Below are 21,402 nucleotides of genomic sequence, written 5' to 3' on the forward strand. Positions count from 1 at the left end.
TATATACAGCAGCACTAAACAGAGAAACACTGACTGAAAAGTTCCTTGTCATCATTAACCACTTAAGCCCCGAGCCTGTTTTTCAGATTCGGTGTTTACAAGACTAAAACAGTTTTTTTTTGCTAGAAAATTGCTTAAAACCCCCAAACATTATATATTTTTTTTTCTAACACCCCAGAGAATAAAATGACGGTCATCGCAATACTTTTTATCACACCGTATTTGCGCAGCGGTCTTACAAGCACACTTTTTTTGGAAAAAATTCACTTTTTTGAATTAAAAAATAAGACAACAATAAATTTGGCCCAATTTTTTTATATATTGTGAAAGATAATGTTACGCCGAGTAAAATGATACCCAAATTACTGAAATAATAAAAAAAAATGTATCACTTTTATTCCTATTACAAGGCTTTTTAAACAGCTTTTTTTTTTTTCCTTTCTGCTAATTAAGGGGAGTGTTTAATTGTTAACAGGTGAGTATATAAGTGTCTGTAAAAACTCCATAAGAGCTGGCTCCTTGCTAAGATCTGGTGTGGAATTTCTGATCAGAAGTGGAATTTTTGATTACAAGAGGAAGAGTTAATAACCAGGATTTGCTTTTAGCTGCTTTTAACTGTTTCTGCTGCAAGTGTTCAATTGTTTGTCTTTTTTTCTCTGACACTTTTTAAACAGCTTTTTTTTTTTCCTTTCTGCTAATTAAGGGGAGTGTTTAATTGTTAACAGGTGAGTATATAAGTGTCTGTAAAAACTCCATAAGAGCTGGCTCCTTGCTAAGATCTGGTGTGGAATTTCTGATCAGAAGTGGAATTTTTGATTACAAGTGGAGAGTTAAAAACCAGGAGTTTAAAACAAGAGTTAAGACAGGAGTCTTCTAAAACTGTAAGTATTATCTTAATCTTCATACAAGTAATTATATTGTAACTGGGAAATGAGTGCTAGCAGGGTTGAAGGTTTTGCTCAGTGCACAGTGTGTCACATGTATGCAAAATTGGTGCAACAGCTCCAAGATGGATACCGCTGTGACAGATGTGAGCAGGTTGCCCTTCTGGAAGCTCGTATTAGAGATCTGGAGGAGCAAGTTGCAACACTGGGTAGAAATGACAACCTTGAAAGGGGTCCTCTACTCGTTGAGCAAGTGGTCAGTAAGGTTGATGTGGAGGGTGGAGGGGAAAGTCAGGATTATCAGATAGGGAGATGGGTTAATGCAGTTAGAGGGAGTGGAAGGGGCGTGAAGAAAGGGAAGGCCAGTCCTGTATTTGTGCATCAAAACAAATTTGCCAAGTTGGGTGATGATGTGGAGGTGGCAAACACAGAGGTGGCAGCCCTAGATGTTACTGCTACCCCTAACAGCCGGGAGAGCAACCCATCTAGTAGAGGTGGGGAGGGGAGTGCAGGTAGGCCTAGACAGTTGGTGGTAATAGGGGATTCTATAATCAGAAGGACTGATAGAATAATTTGTCGCCAGGATCGCTTCAACCGAATGGTTTGCTGTCTCCCTGGTGCCAGGGTTCGGCATGTGGTGGACCGGGTGGATAAATTACTGGGAGGGGCTGGGCATGACCCAGCTGTCTTGGTCCACGTTGGAACCAATGACAGTATACATGGAAGGTGGAGGCTCCTTAAGAATCAATTTAAAGAACTAGGCTGCAAGATGAAGGGAAGGACCTCCAAGGTGATATTCTCTGAAATATTGCCTGTGCCATGCGCAACACAGGAAAGGCAGGGGGAGATTAGAGAGCTGAATGCATGGCTAAAGACCTGGTGTAGGAAGGAGGGATTTGGGTTTCTAGAGCACTGGGCTGACTTTTCATTGGGGTGCAGCCTATATGCTAAAGACGGTTTGCACTTGAATGGAAGGGGGTCTGCTGTGCTGGGGGAGAGGTTTATGGGAATGCTGGAGGAGTATTTAAACTAGGATTGAGGGGGGAGGGTGAATTAGAATTACATCGAGCAGACAGGTCAGTTAGTGGTCAGACATTAATGGAGAGTGGAATGGGGATAGATGGGGGGAGGGTTATGGCAGGTGACAAGAAAGTTCCCATGTTGCAAACAGCCATTGGAAATAATAGTGCCATTTGTACTACTATAAATTATATGAAAAACACCAGAGAAAAATGTAACAATACATTTAAGTGTTTGTTCACCAATGCCAGAAGTCTGCCAAGCAAAACAGGTGAGCTGGAAGCTCTGATGCATGAGGAGAGCTATGATGTAATCGGTATTGCTGAAACTTGGCTTCAATCCTCACATGACTGGGCTATTAATATTCCTGGCTATGCTCTCTTTCGGAAAGACAGGGTAAAAAGGAAAGGTGGAGGGGTCTGTCTCTATGTGAGAAGTGACCTCAAAGCAAGCGTGAAAGAGAACCTGGTTGATGGAGAGTGTGATGAGGCTGAAGCATTATGGGTGGAACTGCATACAGATGTGCGTAGTTCAAAATTAATCATTGGAGTTTGTTATAAACCACCCAATGTTAATGAGGAGGTGGAGACTCAGCTCCTTGCACAGATGGAAAGGGCTGCAAGGTCTGGGACGGTGATAATAATGGGGGATTTTAACTACCCAGAAATTGATTGGATTAATGGCACTTCTGGGACAGTTAAAGGACAAAAATTTAAAAACCTATTGCAGGACAATTTTATGGTGCAGTTTATTGAGGCCCCAACTAGGAATGATGCCCTGTTGGACCTGATAATTTCAAACCATGCAGAGCTTATTACTAATGTTCAGATAAAGGAACACCTGGGTAGCAGTGATCATAACATGATTTCATTTAATGTTAACTATAAGCAAGAAATACATACAGGAAATATTAAAACACTAAATTTTAAGAGAGCAAATTTTCCAAGGATGAGGGCTGCTCTCCAGGACTTGGACTGGGAGGGACTATTGGCACAGATGAACACAGAACAGAAATGGGAATTCTTCAAAAAGACTGTGTGGGACCTCACTGCAAAGTATGTTCCCATGGGCAATAAGTTTAAAAGGCTAAAAATAAAACCTATGTGGCTCACGGTCAAAGTTAAAAAAGCTATAAACAATAAGAAAGTAGCTTTTAAAAAATATAAAAATGAAGGAACACTAGTGTTGTTTAAATGTTACAAAGAATATAACAGGATATGCAAAAAGGAAATCAAGGATGCAAAAATTCAAAACGAACGACAGATTGCAAAAGATAGTAGGACAAACCCCAAAAAATTCTTTAAATATATTAATAGTAAAAAGGTGAAGTCTGAGCATGTAGGCCCCTTACAAAATAATCTAGAGTGGGTGACTGGGGACAAAGAGAAGGCAAATTTACTAAATGTTTTCTTCAGCTCTGTGTATACAATGGAGCATGGGGGAGCTCATGTCCAAAATGGGGGTGGGAGTGACACAGCCCCAAATCCACAATGGCTCAAAAGTGATATGGTCCAGAAATATTTAGACAGAATAAAGGTGGATAAAGCACCTGGACCTGATGGCATCCATCCACGGATCCTAGGTGAGTTGAGCTCTGTCATTTCAAAGCCACTGTATCTAATATTTAGGGACTCATTAAAGACAGGAATAGTACCACTGGATTGGCGCAGGGCCAATGTGGTGCCCATATTTAAAAAGGGAACAAAGTCTTTACCAAGTAACTATAGACCTGTTAGTTTAACTTCTATAGTTGGGAAGATACTGGAACGTTTAATAAAAGACCACATGGATGAGTTCTTGCAGGAAAAAAACTATTTAAGCAGCAGACAACATGGATTCATGAAAGACAGAAGTTGTCAGACAAACCTGATTTCCTTTTATGAAGAGGTAAGTAAAACCCTGGACAGAGGCGTGGCTGTGGACGTGATATATTTGGATTTTGCAAAAGCGTTCGATACAGTTCCGCACACACGGCTCATGTGTAAGGTAAGGTCTACAGGATTGGATATATCAGTTTGTAAATGGATAGAAAACTGGCTGAAAGACAGAATTCAGAGAGTTGTGGTTAATGATTCTTACTCTGAATGGTCCAATGTTATGAGTGGTGTACCCCAAGGTTCAGTGCTGGGACCCTTACTTTTCAATATATTTATAAATGATATTGGGTTTGAGATCAAAAGTAACATTTCTGTCTTTGCAGATGACACCAAGCTATGCAGTGGAATAACGTCCTTACAGGATGTCTCCAATTTACAAGCCGACCTCAATGCTCTGTCTGATTGGGCGACTAAGTGGCAGATGAGGTTTAATGTAGATAAATGTAAAGTTATGCACTTGGGGGCTAAGAATATGCATGCATCATACATACTAGGGGGAGTACAACTGGGGGGGTCTGTAGTGGAGAAGGATCTGGGGGTTTTAGTTGATCATAAGCTCAAAAATGGCATGCAATGCCAAGCTGCGGTTTCCAAAGCGAGCAAAGTCCTTTCTTGTATTAAGAGAGGTATGGACTCCAGAGACAGAGATATAATTTTGCCCCTGTACAAATCATTAGTAAGACCTCATCTGGAATATGCAGTTCAGTTTTGGGCACCAGTTCTCCAAAAGGATATAGGAGAACTGGAGAAAGTGCAGAGAAGAGCAACCAAACTGATAAGAGGCATGGAGGAGCTCAGCTATGAGGAAAGATTAGAGGAACTAAATTTATTCACTCTTGAGAAGAGGAGAATAAGGGGGGATATGATCAACATGTACAAATATATAAGAGGTCCATACAGTGAACTTGGTGTTGAGTTATTCACTTTACGGTCATCACTGAGGACAAGGGGGCACTCTTTACGTCTAGAGGAAAAGAGATTTCACCTCCAAATACGGAAAGGTTTTTTCACAGTAAGAGCTGTGAAAATGTGGAACAGACTCCCTCCAGAGGTGGTTCTGGCCAGCTCAGTAGATTGCTTTAAGAAAGGTCTGGATTCTTTCCTAAATGTACAGAATATAACTGAGTACTAAGATTTGTAGGTATAGTTGATCCAGGGTAAATCCGATTGCCTCTCGGGGGATCAGGAAGGAATTTTTTCCCCTGCTGTAGCAAATTGGATCATGCTCCGCTGGGGTTTTTTGCCTTCCTCTGGATCAACTGTGGGTATGGAGTTGGGTGTATAGGATTTTACTGTGTTTTTTTATTTTTTGTTTTTTGTGGTTGAACTGGATGGACTTGTGTCTTTTTTCAACCTGACTAACTATGTAATGTAAACATCCCTTGTAATAGAAAAAAGCATGACAGGTCCTCTTAAATATGACATCTGGGGTCAAAAAGACCCCCGGTTACTAGCTTTACAGCCCGTTTTTTAAAACACCCGTGTGTATGAGGCCTTACCACACAGTGCAGGAGAGTGAACATTTTGATATGCTCGTGGCCCATGGGTACCCTGCATATTGACCACGCTATGTCCTAAATTTGATACATTGCATTGAAGGCTTGGAAAATCATGGACTTTAAAAGGCATTTTAGAGCATTACGCATACTAGAGGTGAGGCAGGACCAGCCACCTACCTAGCCACCCATCTAGCCATCACAGGAATTATTTCCAAAGGCTCTATGAACTTTTTCTCTGCACCTACCTCTTTAAGTGACACACCCTGGGCTATGCTATGAGGAAATCACGCTGCATGCTCAATGCTCACTCTCAATTCGCCTCTCTCTAGAGAAACTGTTCAACCCCCATAAACCAAGTTTACTGGATGCTGTGTGTCCCAGATACTAGCTGACGGCTGCACGCTGTACCCTCTGGCTGGAGAAGTTACCAGAAAATACACAAGCACCTGAATGAGTGCCGGTCCTGGGACCTACGGACGGAAGACTGGAGTGAGTTTGACCAAACGGAACCCTCATGGGTGAGCGGTAATTTCCCTGAAAAGTTATATTGGGATGTTTACTTGAACTATAGCAGCACCAATCTATGGTGTGTCCAGCTACTTTTATCTCTTCCATAATTTGCTGTCCGTTAACCTCCACAATAGATTACCCTTGTGGAAGGATCAAGCTATCAACAGCAGTGCTTAACAGTGGTCCCCTCCTTGGCTTCTATTTTTGAACTGGACTTATTTATCCACTTATCTCTGGAACTGCACTCATAACTATAGTCAATATAATTTGACCTCTTATTTTTCAAAAGTGTATTCTTCAGAATAAATAGAATTCTTTTAAACGTGGATAACTATTGAATAAATTTGCCATCTTAATCCGAATTCCTCTCTGACTAATTCTTTTGAGTCTTTCTCTCTCCCTTTTTTCATGGACTTTAAAAGGCACACATACTGTATATATATATATATATATATACAGTGGGGATTGAAAGTTTGGGCACCACAGGTAAAAATTTGTATTAATGTGCATAACGAAGCCAAGGAAAGATGGAAAAATCTCCAAAAGGCATCAAATTACAGATTAGACATTCTAATAATATGTCAAAAAAAGTTAGATTTTATTTCCATCATTTACACTTTCAAAATTACAGAAAACAAAAAAATGGCGTCTGCAAAAGTTCGGGCACCCTGCAGAATTTATAGCATGCACTGCCCCTTTACAAAGCTGAGACCTGCCTGTGTCATGGATTGTTCTCAATCATCGTCTGGGAAGACCAGGTGATGTCAATCTCAAAGGTTTTAAATGCCCAAACTCATCTGACCTTGCCCCAACAATCAGCACCATGGGTTCTTCTAAGCAGTTGTCTAGAAAACTGAAACTGAAAATAGTTGACGCTCACAAAGCTGGAGAAGGCTATAAGAACATAGCAAAGCGTTTTCAAATGTCAATATCCTCTGTTCGGAATGTAATTAAGAAATGGCAGTCATCAGGAACAGTGGAAGTTAAAGCAAGACCTGGAAGACCAAGAAAAATATCAGACAGAACAGCTCACAGGATTGTGAGAAAAGCAATTCAAAACCCACGTTTGACTGCACGATCCCTCCATCCCTCCAGAAAGATCTGGCAGACACTGGAGTTGTGGTACACAATTCTACTATAAAGAGATACTTGTACAAATATGGTCTTCATGGAAGAGTCATCAGAACGATCGTTTGCAGGCACGTCCATCGGTTAAAAATCTACGCATTCTCAGACTAAATTAGGGGACGGGAGCGCTCGTTCTGGTAAAACTAGCGTTCGTTATGGAGACAGCACATTCATCACGCTCAGTAGGCATGTGCAAAAGGGAAAATTTCGTTTCGTTTCGTTTCGTTTTAATTCGTTATTTAATTAATTTCGTTAAGTTAGGTTCGTTACATGTGTTAAATTCGTTTTCGGAACTCGTTCGTTTTCGACCGAATTTCGAAAAATCCGGTCGAATTCGAAAATTATCTCTTCGAATATAATTTCGAAATTCGATCGGAATTCGAAAAAAAAAAAAAAATTCGAATTCCAAATCGAAAACCCGCGGACGAAATTCGATCGGAATTCCAAAAAAAAAATATATATATTTTTTTCCAATTCCAAATCGAAAACCCTTCCGATCGAAATTCGATCGGAATTCCAAAAAAAAAAAAAAAAAAAATTTTTTTTCGAATTCCAAATCGAAAACCCGCGGACGAAATTCGATCGGAATTCCAAAAAAAATAAAAAAAAAATTTCGAATTCCAAATCGAAAACCCGCGGACGAAATTCGATCGGAATTCCAAAAAAAAAAAAAAAAAAAAAAAAAAAAATTTTTTCGAATTCCAAATCGAAAACCCGCGGACGAAATTCGATCGGAATTCGAAAAAAATTCGAATTCCGATCGAATTTCGTCCGCGGGTTTTCGATTCGGAATCGAAAACGTTCGTTCGGATTCGGTAAATTCATTAATATTGCAATTCGGGAATTCGTATGCATCCGAATGTCCGAATAATGAAAAATTTGTCCGAATTTCGATTCGGAACGAAAGGAAATGCACATGCCTATCACGCTGTAACAGACAGAAAAGCGTGAATCGGCTCTAACCAAACTTTTACTAACACGCGGTAACATGGAATCAGCAAAAGCAGCCCCAAGGGTGACGCCATTGGATTTGAATTTCCCCTTTATAGTGCCGTCGTACGTGGTTTACGTGACCGCGTTCTGACACGATCGTTTTTTTAACCGATGGTGTGTAGGCACGACTGACCATCAGTCAGCTTCATCGGTTAACTGATGGAAAAATTCATCAGACCGTTCTCATCGGATTGACCGATCGTGTGTACAGGGCATTACAGTTCAGCTCTACATGTTTTGTGACCTAGTCACTTTTTTATAAGCTTTTGCTCAATCTATTCAGATAAAAACATATACATATAAGAAATAATAAGCTGTGAAATATATGAGAATATCCTAATGAGCTTGGTACTAGAGTGCAATCATAGACTAAAAAAATGCACAACAGAAAAAATACAATATCCAATCTGAATCGAAAATGCACCTTTCTTTTAAGTTGCATCAACGGTTGCTGCACAAATGCACAATATAGTCCAAACAGTCCCAAAGGATCATTGAAAAATTAGTGTAGTGAACAGACTGGGTGTTAAGCAAAAAACTCCATAAAAGTGAATGAATTTTAAAGCCACTAAGTTGATACTGAGGCCTCGTACACACGACCGAACATGTCCGCTGAAACTGGTCCGTCGGACCAGTTTCAGCAGACATTTTCGGTCGTGTGTAGGGCCGACCGGACAATTTTCCGGCCGACCGGACAGGTTTCCAGCAGACAAATGTTTCTTAGCATGCTAAGAAACATGTCCGCTGGAAGCCTGTCCGCCAGACATGTCCGATGGTCAGTACGACTCATCGGACATGTCCGCTGGCCCGAGAACCCGCGCATGACGTCAAAGTGATTCGACGCATGCGTGGAAGCATTGAACTTCCGGGTTCGCGCACGTCGCTGCGTCATCGTTGCCGTCACGTCGCCGCCACGTCACCGCGTATTCTGTTCGCAGGGATTTTGGTGTGTACAACCATCGGACCAAAATCTGCTAGAAGACATGTCCGATGAAAACGGTCCGCGGACCGTTTTCATCGGACATGTCCGCTCGGAGATTTTGGTCTGACGGTTGTACACACCATCAAACTGAAATCCCCACGGACAGACAGCGCGTTGACGTGGCGGTGACTTGACGCCGCCACGTCCGCAAACCCGGAAGTTCAATGCTTCCACGCATGCGTCGAATCACTTTCGACGCCATGCGCGGCTTCTCAGGCCAGCGGACATATCCGATGAGTCGTACTGACCATCGGACATGTCCGACGGACAGGCTTCCAGCGGACAAGTTTCTTAGCATGCTAATAAACATTTGTCCGCTGGAAACCTGTCCGCTAGGCCGGGAAACTGTCCGGTCGGCCCTACACACGACCGAACATGTTCGGTCGTGTGTACGAGGCCTGAGAGGTCCTCCTAAAGGTATGTTGGTGACATCAAACCACAGAACACCCAAGAACAGTGCTGTAAGATAGAAAAGAGATTCTCCACCTTCAGATCCACTGCCGCTTACCAGAAGTAAAGATCCCAACTAGAAATCTGTGTTTGCAGATGGCCTATACCCCAGCCTGGGCCTCTGTATAACCGAATCTGATGTCTCCACTCCAGCAATACTTCTGTTCTCAGCCTCTCCCATAAGGTGAAATATGCTCATAGCCAGATGAGGAAAGAAAGAGCCATCATAGCGTAACCCAGTTTAAACATTTTAATAAAAAAGTTAAAATTACACTTACAGTGTGGAGATAAATTTGCGTGTAAAAATATATGTATAGCCGGCCGGCTTACACTGCCTGTTCCTTCCGGGACCTTGCGTTGTAATTGTGGTGACATCAGCATGCCGCTCCTCCCTTTCCTCACATATGATCTCATATATACGATATTTGTTTAATCAAAAAACACTCACCCCCAATAGAATGCGGGGATCAGAGCGCTCACCTCCAGTGCACGGTGGGGGACCCAGACGCAACTGCAAGGCATCTAAGATGCAATACTTCGGCGTCCGCTGGGTGGCGTTCATGTCGTTTTCCGTGTCGGGTATGCAAATTAGCTATTTCCGTCGATCCACGAACGTATGAGCGGCCGGCACATTTTTTTCCGGTGTCTCTAGTCGGCTTTTTCCGGCGTATAGTTAAAGCTGGTATTTTGTCGCGTATAGTTAGACCTGCCATGTTAAGTATGGCCGTCGTTCCAGCGTTTATTTTTTTTGTATTTTTTTTCGTAAGTCGTTCGTGAATCGGGATGGACGTAATTCATGTCTAAGTTAAAAAAAATGACATCGTTGCGACGTCATTTAGCGCAATGCACGGCGGGAAATTTAGAAATGGAGCATGCGCAGTTCATTCGGCGCGGGGACGCGCTTCATTTAAATGAAACACGCCCCCTAATTGCCGATTTGAATTCCGTCGCCAGAGATAGACTACGCCGCCGTAACTTACATCGCAAATTCTTCCAGGATTCGAACTAAAGCCAGGTAAGATACAGCGGCGTAGCGTATCTCTGATACGCTGCACGGGTGCAGATCTCTGTGGATCTGCCCCAGAGTCTGCATATGATGGGCAGAGTGACTGCAATTGATGTTTTTGTTTCAGTATTTTTCAGTTCGCCCCCCCCCCAAAAAAAAAAATCAATCATAAAAACTGTACGAAAAAACTATATTGCATTTAAAGAAAGTGACCTTTACGAACATAATGCAACAAGTTTCACTTGAGCAATTCATATACAGATACCTGCATAATCACAAAGCGCAGTGTCAGTCAAGTGATTTAATAATTTTTAAATGTGTGTGTTCTATTAGTAAACATTTTTATCACAAAAAGAAGCAAATAATTGCACCTGCTTAGAAAAAAAAGATTATATATTAACTAGATATAAAGTAAATAACAGAAGGCAAACAAATTAAACAGTGTCACTGCCTGATATGTGTTTGAATGTTAGGCTATTAATAGATACATGTCTGATCATTATTAAAACCAATTTGAATTTTCATTTCACTTTAAGCTAAGCTCTAGTCACCATGATTTTTTATAGCTTTAGATGGTCAAATAGATGTTTACATTTTCATTGTAGTAAACCAACAGGCTCCATTATACAACCTAAAAGGGGTGTTTTTATTTCTCTGAATAGAACAATTCACATTTTTGCCTCCCTGCTTCCCTTTTAGGTATGATAGACACTAGAACTTGTGTTGTGTCTCTGTGCCAAACTTCACTTGGCCATTTACACAATGCAGGGCTACAGAATCACCACAAGCTGCATTTTCTGAATGACCATCTATTTGCCCTTCTTTACATTGCTAGAAAACTGCAAATCCAGAACCCAAATATTTTACTGTGCACACTACAGCCAATGCACTGAATTTCTCTATGGTTGACAGTCACGCAGCATGTGCTTTTTTTTTTTCTTTGGCCACCGCCCTATGCTGCCAATCTTCAAACTATCCCTGAAGTCCAATGCTACCTAGAAGAAGGTCAGGACATATTTTGTACTTCTCTAATGGCCACATGTTGACCTTGATAAAGAGGAATTCCAACTTTCCTCATTTAATAAACGGTTGCAAACCTATGAGTTGGAAGCTCCATAGTTAAGAAGTAGAATTTTTAATTGTATCCTGTCAGTAGTAAAAAGCTGATGCAGAAACAGACAAGAGGGTGACAGAACTTGAGCAGCAACAAGTGAAATATAATTTGAATTGTACAGGATGCCAAGGATATGCCCTGGACGACAGATATATTTCTCCTATTTTTGATTCATTTTAAAGGGAATGGCTTGTATGCAGTTTGGGTAATTAGCGTTTCTGGGAGAGGACTAAGTGCTGTCAGGGTTGGCAAGTCCCCATTTGAGACCTGGAATTCAGAGGTTTGGAGAGACTTTTGGGTGGGAAAAACAGGAACAGCAAATCATGAGCTGCTGACTGTAAAGTTAAAGTGGTTGTTAAGGCAATCATATAAGTCTATGCCAGCCTTCTATTAGAGGCTGGCATAACACACTGTGTACGTGGTATTTAAAAACGGGACCTGTAAATACTGAATTTCAGCTGTCTTCAGGCCAGGAACATTACTCACAGCCGCTTTCCAGCTCTGATGGATGTCTTCTGTGGGTGGGGCCGCAATCTCCCTCTGACGCCAGCCAGGGAGATCATATTGCCGCTCGTCTCCTCCACAGAAGCCACCCATCAGAGCTGGAAAGCGGCCGTGAGTCACGTGACTGGCCTGAAGACAGCTGAAATTCAGTATTTACAGTGCTTGTTTTTAAAAACAACATACACAGTGTGCTATGCCAGGCTCTAATAGAGGGGCTGGCAGTAACACTTTTAAGTTTTTATTTTTAGAATAATAGTGGCAGGGACAGGGCCGGGCCAGAGACAGACAGAGAGGCAGATGACAGCCAGGAAGGAGGGGGAGAGGGGGGATAGAGGAGAGCAGAGCAGGGCAGCCTTCAATGGAGGGCACTTTGGCCACGGTGATCAGGGTGGAGCAGCCCTGGTTATTGTGGTCTGTTTAGAGTGGCCATACAGGAAATGCAATGTTCAGGTTTTTTTTTTTACTGTTTAGAGGGGTGTAGATTACATAGCACAAACACTGTGCTGTGTAATCTTCTTTAAGGGAACATAATCTATATATTTCTTTGAGGTTAACAAATGCTTTAGGTATGCAGCAATGCACACTGATGCGTTAGAGTGATAGACTGGTTGTATCTGAGACTCTGCATAACAGCTGGAAAATGTCACAATGTCCAGAGACAGATCCCAAAACAGCTTCCCTGCAACACTCTTCAGTGAAAGGGGTCCTTCTCCAACTCAACTTTCTAAGGTAGTATCCTCCAGCTAATTTTTAAGACCCTCAGCCTAGCACATGCTGAGGCCAAATACCAGCATCTCTTCAGTAACAGTGGCTGCCTCCCAGTGGTAGAGGGCCTAGGAGAGAGAGCTCAAAACTGTCCCTCCCAAACATTTATCTTCTCCCAAACCACACCTTCTTGGCATTCCCTCCCAGGAATTGGCTGAGGTCAGATAAATATTCCTAGCCCAAAGATTGTAACTCCTATTCTATTTCTGGAAGCTTCTTCCAGTGGCAGGCAGTAGTACTCAAACCCAGGTTTTGAGATAGACCTGACTAGACTTGGACAATTAATTGGTGCTCAGCTGAAAACAGCAGAGCCAAAAACTAATTTTGTCCAACGTAGGGCAGGGTGCTACATGTACAAATTGTATGCACTGAACATTAGACTATGCTTTTGAAAGTTAGTTAAGGAATCGCATTTAGTGGACACAAAAGTTTGTGCACTCAAAAAAACCTGCAAGAGATGCAATTATCTTTGTTACAATATCACTCTGCTAGTTTCTGTTAGTAAATATGATTCACTGCATACATGGAATGTATATGTCTTCTTCTGGTAATGCTCCAGATTTCTCATAAAAAAATATGAAGTTAGTTGGCATATGTTCAAGTTGGCTCTGGTAAGAATGTGTATAAATTTGGAATGTAGTAGGATCTTTTAATTGTGAGATCCTTCAGGGAAGTGATTGCTGAGAATGATTATATTACTTTGTAACATAGTGCCTAATATGTTGACATTATATAAAAAGCAAATAAACAGGAATAAAAATAAAACTATGAATAGTATAATAATATGTTCAAAGGCAAAAACACAGACGTTTAGAAAGCTGTACACACTCATATCATTAAACTGTCATGTTTTCCAGAGTTCCAAATATAAAAAAGATTAAAAATAATTGTAAAATAATAGAAATATTAACAGCAGCTGATTTCTGTTTAATATTATCTCTTATAGAACTTCTCATATGATCTTAAAATAAATGAAGACCAGATACATGGTTATTAATATCATCTTTTTGCTGGACTCAAAAATTATTTTTCCGTCTGGCTTTCTGATGGGTGAAGTAATCTGCAGAGACATCATTACTCAGCCATGCATTATTTTCTCGTCATGTATCACAACAAACCTAGCATGCTGATTATTTCTCACCTTAGCTTTAAAAAAGCAGATACATATCTAATGTATTTAGCTAGGGATCAGTCAGTATTAATTAAACTATTAGTACTTTATTTCATATTAGCACAAGCTGTATACTGTATATACAAGATTACACATGCTATACACTGTCTTTCTAAGTTCCTAACACAGTTAAGCATTGGAGCTCCGCCTTCAAAAAGTTTTTGCTTCCTGGCTGATGAACACATGTGCTTGCCATTACCCACGTTTCGCTTTTTTTTTATCCTGATTCCATATCCCAATAGTCATTATTACAGTTAATTAAGCAACTTTAGCCAAAAGTGTATCCATTTTTGAAATGTGTAATTAGGCTTTTGGGGAATTTGTATTGAAAGGTGGATTATGATTCATTTATTTTTGAAGTTGTAATTCAAAGCACATTGCTTGTGCTTTTGATGAACTAAGCAGTGAAACATGATAAAGCTTGGATTTATGAAGTATTGCTAAATGGATAGGTGTAAGTTACAATGTAACACAAAAGCCAAAAATCAAATGTATTGTACCTAATTGAAAAGTCCTATACAAGGTAGAAATAGAAACTCATCCAAGTTTGCTTTGGGATTTAAACTGCTAGTTAAAATGTGGTACTGTTAATACCCCAAGTGGATCTTGCGCTGAAAACATAGACTCATTAGCTAAATATGTAGTCAGCTTAGACACTGATGAATAAGTGTCATACTGGTTTGATTATCTAAATCAGTAATGTCAAACTCTTATGAAAGTAGTAAGGGTAGCTTTGCACAAGGCCACATTAGCTCTACTTAGAACATCACCTGCCAGCAAAATAAAAAAAATACTACAGAAAGCAATAGTTAATGGGTTAAGATCATTTTATGTGCAAATGTTGTAAAAGTGCAAAGCAGCATTTTATTTTTTATTTATTTCATCAGAAAAAGCCAGTTTATTGTACAAACCATCAAGTATACGTCAGCAGATAAGGCAGATTACATTGGTACAACACAAAAATAAAGGATATCTCAGAAAAGTAACGGCCTGATGATGAGAATAATGTGTATTTAGATATGTAAAGTATATAGAATACTGACATAATCATAATGACAGAACATGAAAGAACAAAAACTTAAAACTCAAAAGAACCAAACCCTCAGAGCCCAAGAACAAGTATGATCTGCCAGGTCAAAAATACTATGGAGCTCCAATACCTACACAAAACCTAATGACAAAATGTGCTTAATTCCCAATAGCGATCTACCCCTGAAGAAGTCTGTCCCTAATCAGCTGATGAGGTGTGAGACAAGGAATATCTAGCCATGGCTGCCACATTGTGAAGAATTTACGGGAAACCTTTTTAGGTTGCTGTGTCAACTTTTTTCATATTAGCAGATTATTCATTTGTTCCACCCATTGTTGTCTGGTAGGCACCCTGGAGACAATCTAATGTTGAGCAATCAGTTTACGAGCTATATATAACAGATGCAAAACTGCAGTATGGGCTTGTGGAGTTAAGGATTCCCCTTCCAAGGCACCCAACAGACACACAGCAAGATGTAAACATAAACACTTGTGAAATTGTATTCAGGACCTCAGTCCAGTAGCAAAAAAGTTTAGGACCTCTCCAAAGCACGTGGACAAAGTCACCATGATCACGCTCACATTTTTGGGCATAAAGGGGGACTGGTGTTCTGTAAACGCTGGGCCATATTCTCCTAGATTTCCCGCGGGCGGCGCGTAAGCCATTTACACTCCGCCGCCCCAACCTACAGGAGCAAGTGCTCTATTCCCCAAACACTTGCTCCGTAGTTTGGGGCGGCGGAGTGTAAATGGCCCGGCGTAGCCACGCATATCTCCAAGGGGGCGGCTTCTATTTAAATTAAGCGCGCCCCCGATTCTAACGAACTGTGCATGTGCCGGGCTTAAAATAGCCCAGTGCGCATGCTCCAGTTCTCGGCAAAACGTCAATGACGCAGACGTGTGCGTCATTGACGTAAAGTCGTATTCAAGAACGACTTAGGGAAACGACGTAGCCGACGGAAAAACACAACGCGGACCCGACGCCATACTTAACATGGCCTACGTGGGACTTGCGTAAACTTACCCCTCATATAGCAGGGGTAAGTTTACGCTTACGCAAACGACGTTAGCGACGGTTACGCGACACAAATTCGTTCGGGAATCGGCGTATCAGGCTCATTTGCATAAACAAATGAGACCTGAATGTAAACGCCATCTAGCGGCGGGCGGAGTAATTACATTTCAGATCCGACAGTGTAAGTGACTTACACATGGCGGATCTTAAGTGTATCTATGCGAAAATGATTCTAAGAATCAGTCGCATAGATACACGGGCCAAAAAAGAGAGATACGATGGAGTATCCTGAGATACTCCATCGTATCCTTACTCAGAATATGGCCCGCTGTGTAGTAAATATATATGGGAGCGTTTTTGAGAGGTAGACACTGAAAGGAATGGAGCAGAAAATAAGAAAAGGTCCCACAACTCACCATCAATGGTGCCTATGTTTTTCTCCCAGCCCTTTCTGCAGGGTAGTATAGTACAGGCAGTCCCCGGGTTACAAACATCCGACTTGCAAACGACTCCTACTTACAAATGAAGGGAGACAACAGGAAGTGAGACAAAATCTACTCCTAGGAAGGGCAAATTCACTCCTGTAAGTTATCACGGGGAAAAAAAATTCTCCACTGAAGCTTTATCACCAATCCTTGTTCCCACAGCAACCCAAAAATTTCAAAATCCAATTGTCGTAGGGACAGAAAGTGAAGTTTAATTCTGAACAGGGGCTCAGACAGCAAAACAGACATTATAGGGGTGTTAACCCTTCCCTATGCTATCCAAAAAATGTAAAATGTATTTCTTTGGCTGGAGCTACACTAAAAATGTACCTACAAACAAATTCAAATTAAGAACAAACCTACAGAACCTATCGTGTTTGTAACCTGAAGACTGCATGTAGAATCCTGGAGGGCAATAAAAAGGATGGGATAGCTTCTGTATATCAAAGCTTTTGTGTCTCTCTCCAAAAGAACCTTGTGAATCAACGGATGATCAGTTAGACAGAGCCGAGAGTACCATGATTGTGATTGCGCGTGCCTCTGTTGTAAGCACGTATTTAAAACATTGACTGCGGGGAAGGGCAAACTCTGCTTGTATGTATGTATGCTTGTATGTCTGAAAAGGATTTAAGGATCGAGTCATGATACAGCTGAGATATATAACAGAGTCCAGCCCTCTCCCACTCCTGGAACACTTAAGAAGCCCTGTATCCCTAGCATATTTTTAGTTTCTCAACAAGACCAATGTGTAAACCTGACTATTTTATCCTTCGTGCGTAGCTGTGATGCCAGGGGCTCTAAAGCTAGAGCCAATAGCAGGAGGTGACAATGGACACCCCTGTCAGGTGTCCCTATAAAGTGCAAAAGGTTCTGATAACTCTCCATTCACCCTAAACCTAGCTGAGAGATTTGCGTACAGCACCCTGACCCACTTAATAAAGTTGTCGCAAAGGCCCAGACACTCCAAAACTGTCAAAAGCCTTTGCTGCTTCTAAGGAAAAAATGTCGCGATTACCAACAGGTAGTTGCAAGTTCAGGAAGAGTCTCTGTAGATTCTGGGCAGTGGATCTAGTTGGAATAAATTTGGACTGGTCCCTGTGAACAAAATTTGTGCACCACTTTAACCTGGTTGCCAGCACCCTTGCCAATAACTTGACATCAGTTGTAAGGAAGGAGATAGGTCTATACTAGTCAGGCAGGAGAGCATCTTTCCCTGGTTTTTAACACAATAATTACCACAACATTCATATACGCAGGTAAAACCCCAGTTTGGAAATCATAAACTTTTAATAGAATAGGTACCAGCTTTTCTGTATACCTCTTGTAAACCTCAGATGGGAGGCCATCTGTCCCTGGAGATTTGCTATTATGAAGATTGTGCCAAAGCCAATGTGAGTTCGTCCTCTGTCAGTGGGGCATTCAGCTGTTTGATATCCGAGGGTGACAAGCAAGGCAGCACACAACCATCAAGAAAATTGTCAATTTCCAAACCGGAGGCTTGTACTTTAGAAGAATTTAAGTCAACATAAAAATGAACGAAAGATTCTGACAATATCAGATGCCTGGTTTTGAAGGGAGCCCTGGTCATCAGAAATAGTTGTAATTACAGAGGAAGCCAGCTGGACCCTCGCCAGCATAACCAGCATGTGCCCAGTAGCCCCCCACCCAAATGATTTTGCTGTAGAAAAAAGCTTGTATTCTCCGCTTGCTGTAATATCAAATGTCTGGACATGGATTGGGCCTCTAAGGCCTTGTACACACGGTCGGACAAAACCGATGAGAATGGTCCGACAGACTGTTTTCATCGGTTCACCTCTGAAGTGGCCGTACGGCCTGATATGTGTACACACCGTCAGTCCAAAATCCGATCGGGTCAGAGCGCGGTGACGTCAAACACACGACGTGCTGAATAAAACGAAGTTCAATGCTTCCAATCATGCGTCGACTTGATTCTGAGCATGCACGGGTTTTGAACCAATGCTTTTCTGTACTAACCATCGGTTTGGTCCGATCAGGCAGCGGTCCATCGGTTCGGTTTTGAAGCATGTTTTAAAATTTTGGACCGAAGGAAAACAGAACGATAGCCTATACCCACGGTCGGTTTGGTCCGATGAAAATGAACTTCGGTTCATTCTCATCGGACCAAACCGACCGTGTGTACGGGGCCTAACCAGGCCCATTTGGTGTCTTAATTGGGGTTATCACTTTATAGGACTGAGGTCCTGCTAGCCTCATTAGCAATAAATGTTTCCCAGGATTTAGTTTCCGATTTAATAAACTGTCCTTGTAAACAGGATTTAGCTGATTTCCCCACAATACCCAACTCCGCTGTATCTAGGTTACAATGGAAGAAAGTATCTAGCAGACAATGTATAGGGTCTGGCTCAGGGAACAGGGACAGACAAAAAGGATTCAGCTTCCAGCCAACAAGCCTGGGGGTATTAGGTGGTAATAGGTCCACCAAATGCAGTGAGTGATCTGAGATGTATCTATCTTCATAATTAGAGGAAACCAGCAGTGGAAGTAATGCTGCGTTACCTAGGCCCATATCTATCCTGGATAACCCTCCATAAATAGCTGAGTAGCAAGAGAACATTTTAGTGCCTGGGTGTCTAACCTTCTACACATCCATCAATCCGAACTCCACAAGTAGGTGAGCAAAAGGAGTAGGTCTTCCTCTTACAGAGGAAGTGTGAGAAGGGGCTGGTAATTTGTCCCATCCAGGGTCTAGGTAAGAAGATCTGGGAAACGTGCCATAAAGCTTGCCAAACCTCAGCCATCCTGATTGGCTAAGATAGAGCAGCGGCGCTATTGGCTCCCGCAGCTGTCAATCAAAGCCAGTCAGCCAACCAGGTAAGAGAAGGCGTGGGGCCAGGATGGGACTCTGTGTCTGAATAGATACACTGAGCTCTGACTCGGCTTGGGTGACAACCTGTAACAAGCTGCTGGCTGAGGGGCACTCAAAGGAGGGAGAGACTATGAACAGCAAATAGGTACCCTAGAAAAGGAGGATCTGGGCTGCACCCAACAAAAAACAAAAATGCCCTTGGGACTTTTAAAAAGCACACCTCAAGTAAAAAGCATAAATGATTTAAACAAACATTTAAAAACAACAATTTATACAGAAAATAAACCACATATTAAATGTCAGGAGTCTCGCTACTTCGGGAGAAGCACAGATAGATACCTGGAGATCAAAGGTAAAAATTAAAAAATATGTATAAAATTACCCAAGGAAAAAAAATATATATACTGTATATATTTCTAATTCACTCACAGATGATGGAAAGCTCCTGGCCTATTTAGCTGATATGTATCACTCGTTTTAAAAATCTAAAAATGTGTATAAATGAGTATATAAAGAAATGGATATGATACCCTACACTTATAAGAACATTAAAACATTTTTAATAAACTGTCTGTAAGAATGAATGCATACACTGCCACCCATGCCACAAAACTGATCTCACCCCTGGGAGATGTGGAAGGGCGGGGAGATGAAACCAGTGAGAAACCGCAATACCCAGAACTGGAACGAAAGACACATGTCCCAAACTGAGAAAGCCCACACCTGTCCAATCAAGAAAAATGAACCATGAAATAATTCAATAGTGAAAAATGCTTAACTGTTGTGTGATAAATGCTGGTATGTTCACATATACAGGCTAATGTGATAGCTAATTTAATAGATCAATCTAGTCCCAAAAACAAGTAAATGGGTGAAGAAAAAATACTTAGGGCCAGATCCACAAAAGGGATACGCAGGCGTATCTGCTGATACGCCGTTGTATCCCTGTTTCTATCTATGCGGCTGATTCATAGAATCAGTTACGCCATGAATTCAGCCATGAATAAGCACTGAAGCCAGTGCGAAACGTCGGTATTCTCCTGTTCCTATTGCTGTGATCTGCTGTGTTCTTGCTGTTGATTTGAATAAAGACAACCTGTTTGGTTTGGAGTGCGGCTGTCCATCCCTCATCTTTTTACCAATATTTGCCTTAGTGCATTGCCTGCACCCTTGGAGTCCTATATTTTTGAAACGACCCTACAATAGACCTACCTTGAGCGGTGATCTTCTCTCTCATACGCATAGATATTCCTAAGGTCCGGCCGGTGTAATAGTTTTACACTGTCGGATCTTAGGATGCAGTACCGCGGCCGCCGCTGGGGGCATTTCTCGTCGAAATTCCGCGTCGGGTATGCAAATTAGCACTTACGGAGATCCACGAAGGTTTTTCCCTTCGTTAATTCTCTGTAAGTGTTAGTTTGCCATCGCAAAATTAGGGCTGCTTTTACAAAGTGTAAACTTAGTACACCATGTAAAAGTATACCCTTCTTTCCCGCGTCGCTGTCAACAAATTTTTTTAATTTTTTTTTCCCGCTGCATCTCTTTTTTACCCGTCGCGATTCACAAAACCCGGCGCAACGTAACGTAACGCAAAGCACGTCGGGAAAATAGCGTCGGGAGCATGCGCAGTACGTCCGGCGCGGGAGCGCGCCTAATTTAAATGGGTCTCGCCCCATTAGATTGGGCCCGCCTTGCGCCGGACAGATTTAAGTTACACAGCTGCAAATTTCTAGGTAAGTGCTTTGTGGATCGGGCAGTTAGGTAGAAATTTTGCGGCGGTGTAACTTAAATCAGAACATTTAAGTTAAGCCCGCTGGTTGTGGATCTGGCCCTTAGTGCATATGTATACTATCATGAAAATGTAATATACTATATTAACCACTAGCTGCTCGCCCACCGTCATACGACGGCGGGACGATGCAGCTCTCATTCTGGGCGGACGTCATATGTCTTCACCTTCCCGATCCACTAGGGGACGCGCATGCCCCCGCCTGGTCACTGATGTCCGCCGGGCACCCATGATTGCCCAGTAACTGAGCAGGACCGGGGATCTGTGTGTGCAAACACACAGATCCATGTCCTGTCAGGGAGAGGAGACTGATGGTGTGTCCCTTGTACATAG

Source organism: Rana temporaria, chromosome 3 (genome assembly GCF_905171775.1).
Source record: "Rana temporaria chromosome 3, aRanTem1.1, whole genome shotgun sequence".
Classification (NCBI taxonomy): Eukaryota; Metazoa; Chordata; class Amphibia; order Anura; family Ranidae; genus Rana; species Rana temporaria.